Source organism: Podarcis gaigeae (genome assembly GCF_964106915.1).
Source record: "Podarcis gaigeae genome assembly, chromosome: 2".
Lineage (NCBI taxonomy): Eukaryota > Metazoa > Chordata > Lepidosauria > Squamata > Lacertidae > Podarcis > Podarcis gaigeae.
Window position 1 is genome coordinate 57,195,416 of NC_139679.1, and position 10,119 is coordinate 57,205,534.

Consider the following 10,119-nt stretch of genomic DNA (forward strand, 5'->3'; position numbering starts at 1 on the left):
AGAATGGCCCTCCTGTAACAGGGTCAAGATTTTAAACCAGGAAAAGTCCACTCTTGATTGTTGGTTGAGCACATGAAGGTGCATTCTACACCCTATCTTATAGCCAGACCATTGGGCTCATCTAGTTCAGCACTGTTTAAACTGGCTGGCAGCAGCGCTCTTGCCAAGCCTTGCCTGGGGACTGATCCTGGAAACCTTTGCATGCAATGCAGGTGCTCTACCCACTGAACTACAGCTCAGTGGTTAATTTTGTTAGCTGCGTCTTACGTGGTTTGGCATCCTGGGGATAGGAAATGGGGAAGGACATTGAAGGCAGGGCAAGGGGACTATAGTTCTTTGAGGAAGATGTGGATGGGTCTAAGTAGTAACCTGCTTCACTTAGGGATTATATTATTTATATAATATATTATATCTACACACACACCCCAGCGCAAAGCAGCATTCGTGGATCTAAATTTTACCCTCATAACAACCATAACAGTGACTGGCTCAAGGTCACCCGGTGAGCTTCCTTGAATTTGAACTCTGGTTGCCCAGGTCCCAGTGCAACACTAAGTACAGTGGTACCTCGGGTTACAGATGCTTCAGGTTACAGACTCTGCTAACTCAGAAATAGTACCTCAGGTTAAGAACTTTGCTTCAGGATGAGAACAGAAATCGTGGGGTGGCGGCAGCAGGAGGCCCCATTAGCTAAAGTGGTACCTCAGGTTAAGAACACTTTCAGGTTAAGAACGGACCCCCAGAACGAATTAAGTTCTTAACCCAAGGTACTACACCACAAAGGAAGAGTGAGTGAGCTGCAGTGAAAACAGCAACAGACTTGGACGTGCGAGTTCTGGGTTCAAATCCCCACTCAGCCCTGAAACCCACTGGGTCGCTATGAGCCTACCACTCTCTTTCAATTCAAGCCTTTCGTGTTTTAAAATAAAGTACTTTAAGACCAATTTATTATCTACTGCTGATTTCCACTGCCTGTAGAATATTCCTAATATAGGTCACATTGTAGAGCTTTTGTGACCCTCCATGAATCACTGATGTTGTTTTTGGTTTTTATTATAACCCCTCTCCACAAAAGTAGTGCTGTTCAAATGTAACACTTACTGGATATTTCAACATATTTAGTTCAAAGAAGCCTATAAATAGGAAATGCTATCATCCTGGGAGATTTTGCAGAAGGAGAGAAATGACAAGTTGTTGAGAAATTCAGGCTTCCCTAAGTATTGTGTTCAGTGCAAAAGATAGGTGGGGGGGTGTGCAGGAAAGAAATTGCACACTACTATACGTTTAAGGGACATTTTAAGAAATAAAAACAGACTTTCCAGACCTCTGTCTCATATCATCAAAATCAGCAGATGAAGGTGCAAATCACACAGGAAGTTCCTTTCTTCTGTGCCTCTCCCTTCATAGCAAAGGTGGGCAGACTTGAGGCTTGCGGAGTCTTCTTGTTATTTTTTAAAGTGCAAGATCTACCAAGTGGGGATACATAGTGAGAATGAAGGAACAAGGTGCCTCTGAGGCCGAGCACATTCTGATCCTAGGAATTTGGTTTTGGTGCTGCAATTCAATGTAGTGTTTCCACAGTGATCCACAGTTAGGGCGCTCCTGAGTGCTCCTGTTGGTTTAGAAGGTGATGTTAGTATAAAATGTAGCTGTTAGGATGCTCAGTGGAACACCCAGCTTTATTACATATTACATATTACACCAGGGTTGAAAGATCTGCACCAGCCATCAAACAACATTCAAGCTTTTGTTATTGACATTTCAAACTCTAAACAATTCAGGACCAGGATACCTAAGAGACTGGAAGTCACCTGGGACAGCTCATTTGGTAGAGCATGAGGATCTCATGGTCGCAGGTTCAAGCCCCACATTGGGGGGGGGGGATTCCTGCATTGCAGGGGCTCGGACTAGATGACCCTCAGGGTCCCTTACAAACTCTAACATAAAGGACTTCTTCACACAGCACATAAGTGGCAGAAGTTGCTGTGACGTTAACATATATGAGAGTGTGCTGGAGGGGAAATAGTTAAATAGGTTGCACAGACAGGACCCGGTGGGGTGGAGTCAGTGGGACTATAAAACCAGTTCTGGGAGGAGTTGGTTGGGAGTTGTTGGTGGGTATTTTTAGTGGGTTGGCTGGTTGGGAAAGGCAGTTGGTAATAAAGAGACAGTTAGGGCAGTGGGTTCTTGAGTGTGGAGAGGTAGAAGAGATAGAGAGAGGGAAATAAGACTAAGAAAGTAAAGAGCAACAACGTTTGGAAAGCTGTAAAAGTTTGTTTGTGTCTGAAATAAAATACACTCTTCTTTATTCATTGAGAACTTGACTGAGACTGAAGTGATTTTACCAGGGAGGACCTGGTTGGTGGCAGCGGATTAGTGGTGTATGGGTCAATAGTCCGTGAGACGACTGGGGGCTCCGTACGAACTCCACAGTTGCTTCCACAGGAGGCAGTGAAGGCCACCAGTTTGGATTAGACAAATTCATGGAAGAAAAGGCTACTAGTGGCTACTAGACATGATGGCTAAGCTCTGTCTCCTTGGTCGGAGGCAGTAATGCTTCTCAATACCAAATGCTGGAAACCCCAAGAGGGGAGAGCACTCTTGCACTCAGGTCCTGCTTGTGGGTTTCCCACACTGGAAGAATGGCAGACGCAGCTGATAGACTATATGCAACTGGCAGAGATGACTGGCAGAATCCGAGACCTGGGAGAAGAAAGGATTGAAGAAGATTGGAAGAAATTTAAAATTTATTTACAAAAATATTGTAACTTGATTGAATGTTAAGAAGGATGCTTGATCATAAATAATTGGCCTCCACTAAATTAGATTGGAATTTGATGATAAGTGAGATTAAGGAAAAGACAAACCTTTTGGGAGAACTATTAGATTATATTTAAATGAGTGGATATAAGATTGCAAACAAGATGATAATTTGCTTGAAAAAACTTTTAAGCAATGTAAATAGGAGCAGGAGACGTGAGGAAGTCTAAACAAGTTATGAAATTTTGTTATGATATAAGCAATGTTGTTTATTACTTATGTTTTTCTTTCACAAAAAATCTTAATAAATATTTATATATAAAAAAAACACAAGCATCTGGTTCATCACTCCGAGAACAAGACGCTGAAGGAAAATAAAAAAATTAGTCTTACGGCACCTTGAAGACTAACAGGCTTACTAGGCCACAAGATCTCATGGAATGCAGTCCAGATGCATGACATGCTGTGTTCAGTTACATACATGCACCACACACTGGCCTCATTCACATATTACAGGTAAGCAGTGTTTAATAATAGAGTATCATGAATGCTTGCTTTGGTCCTCCGCATGCAGCAAACATTGACCCTTGGCATTATTTCCAAACAAGGGATTATGGGTTGTTTCACTCAAATAACCCGTAATTCAGAAGACGTTTGACACACATGCACAAACTACATACAAATTATGGTTGGATGCTGCCACCTGCTGGTTCAAATACATTACAAGCGCATAGCTAAAAGCCAGGTTCCTGTGTTGGTCTACTGCTCTATTGCAACAAAATTCACAGGGTCAGTAAAGCAAAACCATTAATGAGAGGCCTTCACATTAGTGGTTCCAGGCCTGTGGAATGCTCTCTCCAGGGAGGCATGCCTGGTGTATATATATATATTTTAAGACACCAAAATGCCATTAAGGGGTCTTTATTCCACCTCTCTCAAAGATGTCTAACCACAACATCTAGCAACCCCTCTTTCCCAACCCCACGATTCCCTTTACCTTCAGAATAGGGGAGGGGAGAACATGCCATTTCAAGGCATCTTTTCTCCACCTCCAAGTCCTCCAGCCTTAGGCCCACCCTATGCAGACTGGGATTCTCCTCCGAACCCACACTGCTCTATGTTTTTGTGGGCTGTGTAATGTGCTGCCTGATATCTGCAGAATGATTTAGCCGGACCACCCACTAAAGCACCTTTTCTTAATCAGAAAGGTTATGTAACTCCTGCCTGGATTCTGCCAATTTGCTAGTTAGGCCTGTTTTTCATCATATGCCTTTTTATACCAAGTTCCTCGCCATGTGGGAGAACCTCCCCATAGACCACTATGTACCTCTCTCTTCTTTTGCCGTACTATCACATAAAAGCCCCCCTGCTGTGCCTGCTACACCCACAGAACCAAACACATGATGGTGTATATAAAGCATTACTGCTACATGGAGGCGACAGTATCTGTGGAGGAAATGCGTGTTTGTGTGCAGCAGCCTTCAGCCTCTCCAGGCTGTGGCCTCCGCCAGCATGACAATGCAACAAGAGGATCCTTCCTGTTTACTTTAGATTACACTAAGCAAGGACTGTTATGCAACCCTTGGAGAAAACAGCAGCTGCCTCTGATTAGCCACTTCAGCTAAACAACATTTTTTAGGTGAGGTAAAACTGTGCCCCTGTTTCACAGTGCATGCCCACAGAAGAATGCCCATCTGCTGAGTGCAGAATAAGCATCATGCTAAGTCAGGGGTGAGGAATCCTGTGGATCTGATCAGATCCAGCCAACACGGCCAGTGTTTGGGGAGGATGGGAATGATGGTTTAACAACAGTCGGAGGGCCTGTGCTAAGTACAACCCACACACTCTTCGATTTAAAGCTTACTTGAAGTTTCTTTGGTGTGCAGTATAGGTACACTTTTTTCTTTTGTATACAGAATGCAGAGGTCTTATCATTTCACTCCATGAAAAGAGGATAGTGGGCAGTTCTTCACAAAGCCCAGAAAACTGGGTGACTGCAGTGCTGTTGCAGATTTCAGGTACTCTGTGCAAGCAGACAAGCATGTTTATCATTACACCTACTCACACACCACGGTTTGCTCATTGTATGTTTATTTCTTTGTTTATTCCTCCAAGGAGTTCAAGGTGGTATATACACGTCTCCCCCTTCTCGTTTAATCCCCACAACAATCCTATGAGGGAGGTAAGGCTAAGAAGAAGTGGCTGGCCTAAGGTCACCCAGTGAGCTTCATTGCTGACTGCGGATTTGAAGCCTGGTCCTAGTCTGATGCTCTAACCAACCCTCACACTGTAATGGGTCTCAAACTCAAATCATTACAGTGGTACCTTGGGTTAAGAACTTAATTCATTCTGGAGGTCTGTTCTTAACCTGAGGTACCACTTTAGCTAATGGGGCCTCCTGCTGCTGCTGTGCGATTTCTGTTCTCCATTTGGATCCCTTCCAATCGGGATTCAGGCCTCACCATGGGACTGAAACTGCCTTGGTCGCGCTGGTTGATGATCTCCGGCGGGCTAGGGACAAAGGTGAGAGCTGTTTCCTAGTTCTGCTGGATCTCTCAGCGGCCTTTGACACCATCGACCATAACATCCTTCTGGACCGTCTAGAGGGGCTGGGAGCTGGGGGCACTGTCATACAGTGGTTCCGCTCCTTCCTCCTGGGCCGTGTCCAGAAAGTGGTGTTGGGGGGTGAGTGTTCAGACCCCTGGGCTCTCACTTGTGGGGTGACTCAGGGTTCTGTCCTCTCCCCCATGCTTTTTAATATCTATATGAAGCCGCTGGGAGAGATCATCAGGGGGTTTGGACTGGGTGTTCATCAGTATGCAGATGACACCCAGCTCTACCTCTCCTTTAAATCAGAACCAGTGAAGGCGGTGAAGGTGCTGTGTGAGTGCCTGGAGGCGGTTGGAGGTTGGATGGCGGCTAACAGATTGAGGTTGAATCCTGACAAGACAGAAGTACTGTTTTTGGGGGACAGGAGGCGGGCAGGTGTGGAGGATTCCCTGGTCCTGAATGGGGTAACTGTGCCCCTGAAGGACCAGGTGCGCAGCCTGGGAGTCATTTTGGACTCACAGCTGTCCATGGAGGCGCAGATTAACTCTGTGTCCAGGGCAGCTGTCTACCAGCTCCACCTGGTACGCAGGCTAAGACCCTACCTCCCCGCAGATTGTCTCGCCAGAGTGGTGCATGCTCTAGTTATCTCACGCTTGGACTACTGCAACGCACTCTGCGTGGGGCTACCTTTGAAGGTGACCCGGAAACTGCAATTAATCCAGAATGCGGCAGCTAGACTGGTGACTGGGAGTGGCCGCCGGGACCACATAACACCGGTTCTGAGAGATCTGCATTGGCTCCCAGTACGTTTCCGAGCACGATTCAAAGTGTTGGTGCTGACCTTTAAAGCCCTAAACAGCCTTGGTCTTGTATACCTGAAGGAGCGTCTCCACCCCCATCGTTCAGCCCGGACACTGAGATCCAGCGCCGAGGGCCTTCTGGCGGTTCCCTCATTGCGAGAAGTGAGGCTACAGGGAACCAGACAGAGGGCCTCCTCGGTAGTGGCGCCCGCCCTGTGGAACGCCCTCCCATCAGATGTCAAAGAGATAAAGAATTACCTGACGTTCAGAAGACATCTTAAGGCAGCCCTGTTCAGGGAAGTTTTTAATATGTAATGCTGTACTGTTTTTAACACTGATTGGGAGCCGCCCAGAGTGGCTGGGGAAACTCAGCCAGATGGGCGGGGTATAAATAATAAATTATTATTATTATTATTATATTCTCATTCTGAAGCAAAGTTCTTAACCCGAGGTACTATTTCTGGGTTAGCGGAGTCTGTAACCTGAAGCGTCTGCAACCCAAGGTACCACTGTATAGTTAGCACAAACCGTGGTGTAATGCGATGACTGACTTGAGCTAATGGGTTGAAAGCAGGGGGAGTCAACATAGTTTTGGACTATAGGCACTTTCAGGCCAGGGTGGGATTCAATCACATACCAGCAAATTCAAAACAGACTTTTTGCAATAAGGAAAGTGTCAGGAAAATGCACTGGAAAGTGTGGGATAAGATTTTCTTGGCGCAACAGCATATAACCACCCTGCAAACAAATCAGACTGAATGCTCATTAAACAGCCAATGTTCCATCACCTTGAGAGCTTTGTGCAAATAAATCAGGATGCATGTTCAAGAAGGAGGTTGTCTGGAAATGATCCACAACTCCCATCAGCCCCAGCCGGCATGGGAAATGGTCAGGAATGATGGGTGCTGTAGTCCAATATATTTTGAGAACCTCATGTTGGCCGCCCCTCATCTAAAGCCATTTGGAATGCCAGAAAAAGAAAATAAATAATCCCAGTATTTTTCTCTAGTTCTAGTAAACAGAAGAGTGCTGATAAAAAGCAAATGCTCCATTCTCAAAAGAGTTAGATAACGAAAGAAGTAAGGGCTTCACTCCTAAACTGTTACATGTTACATGTGCATTTCACAAAAGCACTGGATGTGTGTTAGAGAATTGGTTTATGTTAGGGAGAATAATTGTTTTCTAACTACTTAAAGCTGTTATGTTTTGCTACTGTTTACTGAAGAGCAGACTGTTGGAAATGTTATTACCAATGGAGAATGAAGCTATTACAGTGGTACCTCGGGTTAAGAAAATTCGTTCCGGAGGTCTGTTCTTAACCTGAAACTGTTCTTAACCTGAGGTACCACTTGAGCTAATGGAGCCTCCTGCTGCTGCTGCGCTGTGGCGGCACGATTTCTGTTCTCATCCTGAAGCAAAGTTCTTTACCCGAGGTACTATTTCTGGGTTAGCAGAGTCTGTAACCTGAAGTGTCTGTAAGCCAAGGTAGCACTGTACTCAGGCTTGAGAAACCTACTCTGGACTGAAGGCTTCATTGCAAATGAAAAAAAAAATGCTAAAATTGATAACAAATAACCTACCCCTAAAATACGTCTAATCATAAAGCTTGTTGGAAACAGATGAAAGGCTCTGTGATGTCTGACACCTTGTGTTTTGAGCTGAAAGAACACAGTACAGCAGTAATTTTACACAACACACAGCACAGTTCTCAGCACTGTAATTTCATTTAGAAAAGAATGCCGGCATCGTGATTTATTCGGACATTTTCTGCACAAAACACCCTGCGCTGTGCTAGTGTGCAGCACAACCTGGCAAATTAACATCACACACAATACTCCAGCCAGCAGAGCTACACTTATTAGATGAAGAGAGGAAGAGTCCCAAATCCATCCTCAGGCAAAACATAGCAAATCTTCACACTCCAGACATTTCCCTAGAAAGAGCCAGTAATCTTGCCACTGTGCCCACTGCCACTTTCACTTGTTTGCAGATTGCCTGGGCTTTCTCTTTAGACTCAAGCAATATTTATTTGCTTCAAGAGAGAGGTCATGGAGCAAAGCAGAACCTTTAACATACAATGTCAGATAGGGAAACAAAGCCCTGGCAGCCGGTTTGAGAAAAGCAAAGCAGCATCTCGAGGGAACAGTTCTAAATATTTATATAGAAAAGTGGAGAGGTGGGTGGAGAGAAGAGGCTGCTTAACCCCTTCCCCACCAGCCTTTTAATTTTGGGTACAGTTTTGACAGTTCTCCCTTCTGCTTTCATCCCAGTGGGCCTAGCCTTGCACACATGGGTCTGCAGCCTACAGAGAAGATTTATTCTTGAACATTAGGCACTGCTCCAGCCACGATTCAGAATCTGAAGCAAATGCTTCGCTCCAGTTGTAAGCCACGTAGACAAAGAAGCAAATACCCGAGGTGCTTGATCGGACAAGCTGCTCAAATCATTTTACAAAGGCCAAGAACGCTGCATACTTGAATGTTAAGTAAAATATAAAAGCTACAGATGATAAAATCTCTCCATTTGGATTTTCTCATATTAAGGATACTCCAAAAAGGAGAGAGAAAATCAAGATTGATGGAGGGAATAGTGTTGGAAGGCTGGAGGAGAATGTAAAATGGACAACTGGGAATTAATGGAAATACAGGAAGTTTATTCTCCACATTATACAACAGTATAGATGAGCCCTTCCTCTCTTTTATACTTGAAGCGCGCGCGCACACACACACACATGGTTCAGACAGAGCAAATGAACACACTTTGAAAAAAACTAACTTGGCTCCAAAGGCTAGAAAGTAACTATCAGGTCAGAAAATGATTTACATACTCTCAAATAAAAACAGAAATACAGTGACAAAGGCTTTCTGGCTGCTATGTACTCTTGTACACCATGCAATTAGATTACAGGAAGAAAGAATCCAAAGAGGAAAAGGACCATCACATTGTGGTCAGAATCATCTGAACATCAGAAAACAATGAGCTAGCTTCTGAGCATCACAAAATTATTTTGTCTCAAGGATAGGCCTCCAACTATAGCAAGTTGGGGGGTGGGTCGGTGGGTGTCTGTGTCAGGCTTTCAAGCTTGCCTGCTTTCCCCCCCTTTCCCATTTCTGGATCTACTAAAAAACATAAAAAACAAAACTTACCTTTTTAGAGCTTCTTCTGGTTCAGAGCTCTTCAAGATGGTTTCCAGCTCCAGAATAATGCTTGTGTCCTTTTTCAGCCTTAGTACCACACAATATAGGCATTGTTTCTTTCCCCCCAACAGTCTTCAAATATCCTTTAGCTGGTCAGGCAGGGGTGGGGAATAAACAGGAACAGCTGGCAACTGCAATCCTTGCTGAACTTACAGGTTTTGGCAATTTCTAGATGATTAAAAGGCCCATTCTCTGTTATGCTTCCATCTTCCATAACAAATGCACTCAAACCTCAGGTTGCCGTTCAAACATAAAGCATATTACTATCGCTTTCACTTTTCTTTCTGCTCTGCTTCAGACCTTAACGTCAAATGAAAGAGAGAGAAAAAAGGAGGCTGGGATAATGGAGGAAAAGAGTAGTTTGAGAAAGCAAAAGTGTATACCTCAAGTCAAGGCTAGTTTCAAAACTTATTTTTATCACTCATGCTCAGCTATGGGCAAACAAGATTGCCATGTTCACAAACATAATTCTTGGTGTTCTTTGTTTATTAAATTTACATTTGTTTGCACTTGAATGGGAAAACACCTGCTTCTCAAACCAGTGCTTGAACAGAAACACATTTCTGATTGGAATTTTGCGTTTCTCCGAATTTTGCAATGCAGTTTTTCAACATGTACAAAAATGCCCGTATTAGGGGAAATTGCTTGCAAAAATGTGTACACTCATCAAAATTGCATACAAAAAATTGCTTATTAGGATACGTTCGTCTTAAAATGCTGACAAATTTTCATGAGTTGTTTTTTTTTAATGGCAAGTTGCTTTGGAAATGTGGAAACTGAATTTAAGATGATGATTAGCAGTCACCTTCCAC

At 44.1% G+C, this 10,119-nt stretch overlaps 1 protein-coding gene across 1 annotated transcript in view; it reads right to left on the bottom strand.

Moving 5' to 3' along the window:
• Positions 1-9,559, bottom strand: part of RAD50 (RAD50 double strand break repair protein) — a 147,568-nt gene extending 138,009 nt beyond the window's left edge. The window contains exon 1 of the mRNA XM_083728365.1: positions 9,257-9,559. The gene's annotated coding sequence lies outside the window, so the exon portion shown is untranslated. The remainder of the gene's footprint in view (positions 1-9,256) is intronic.
• Between the last annotated feature and the right edge of the window lie 560 nt (positions 9,560-10,119).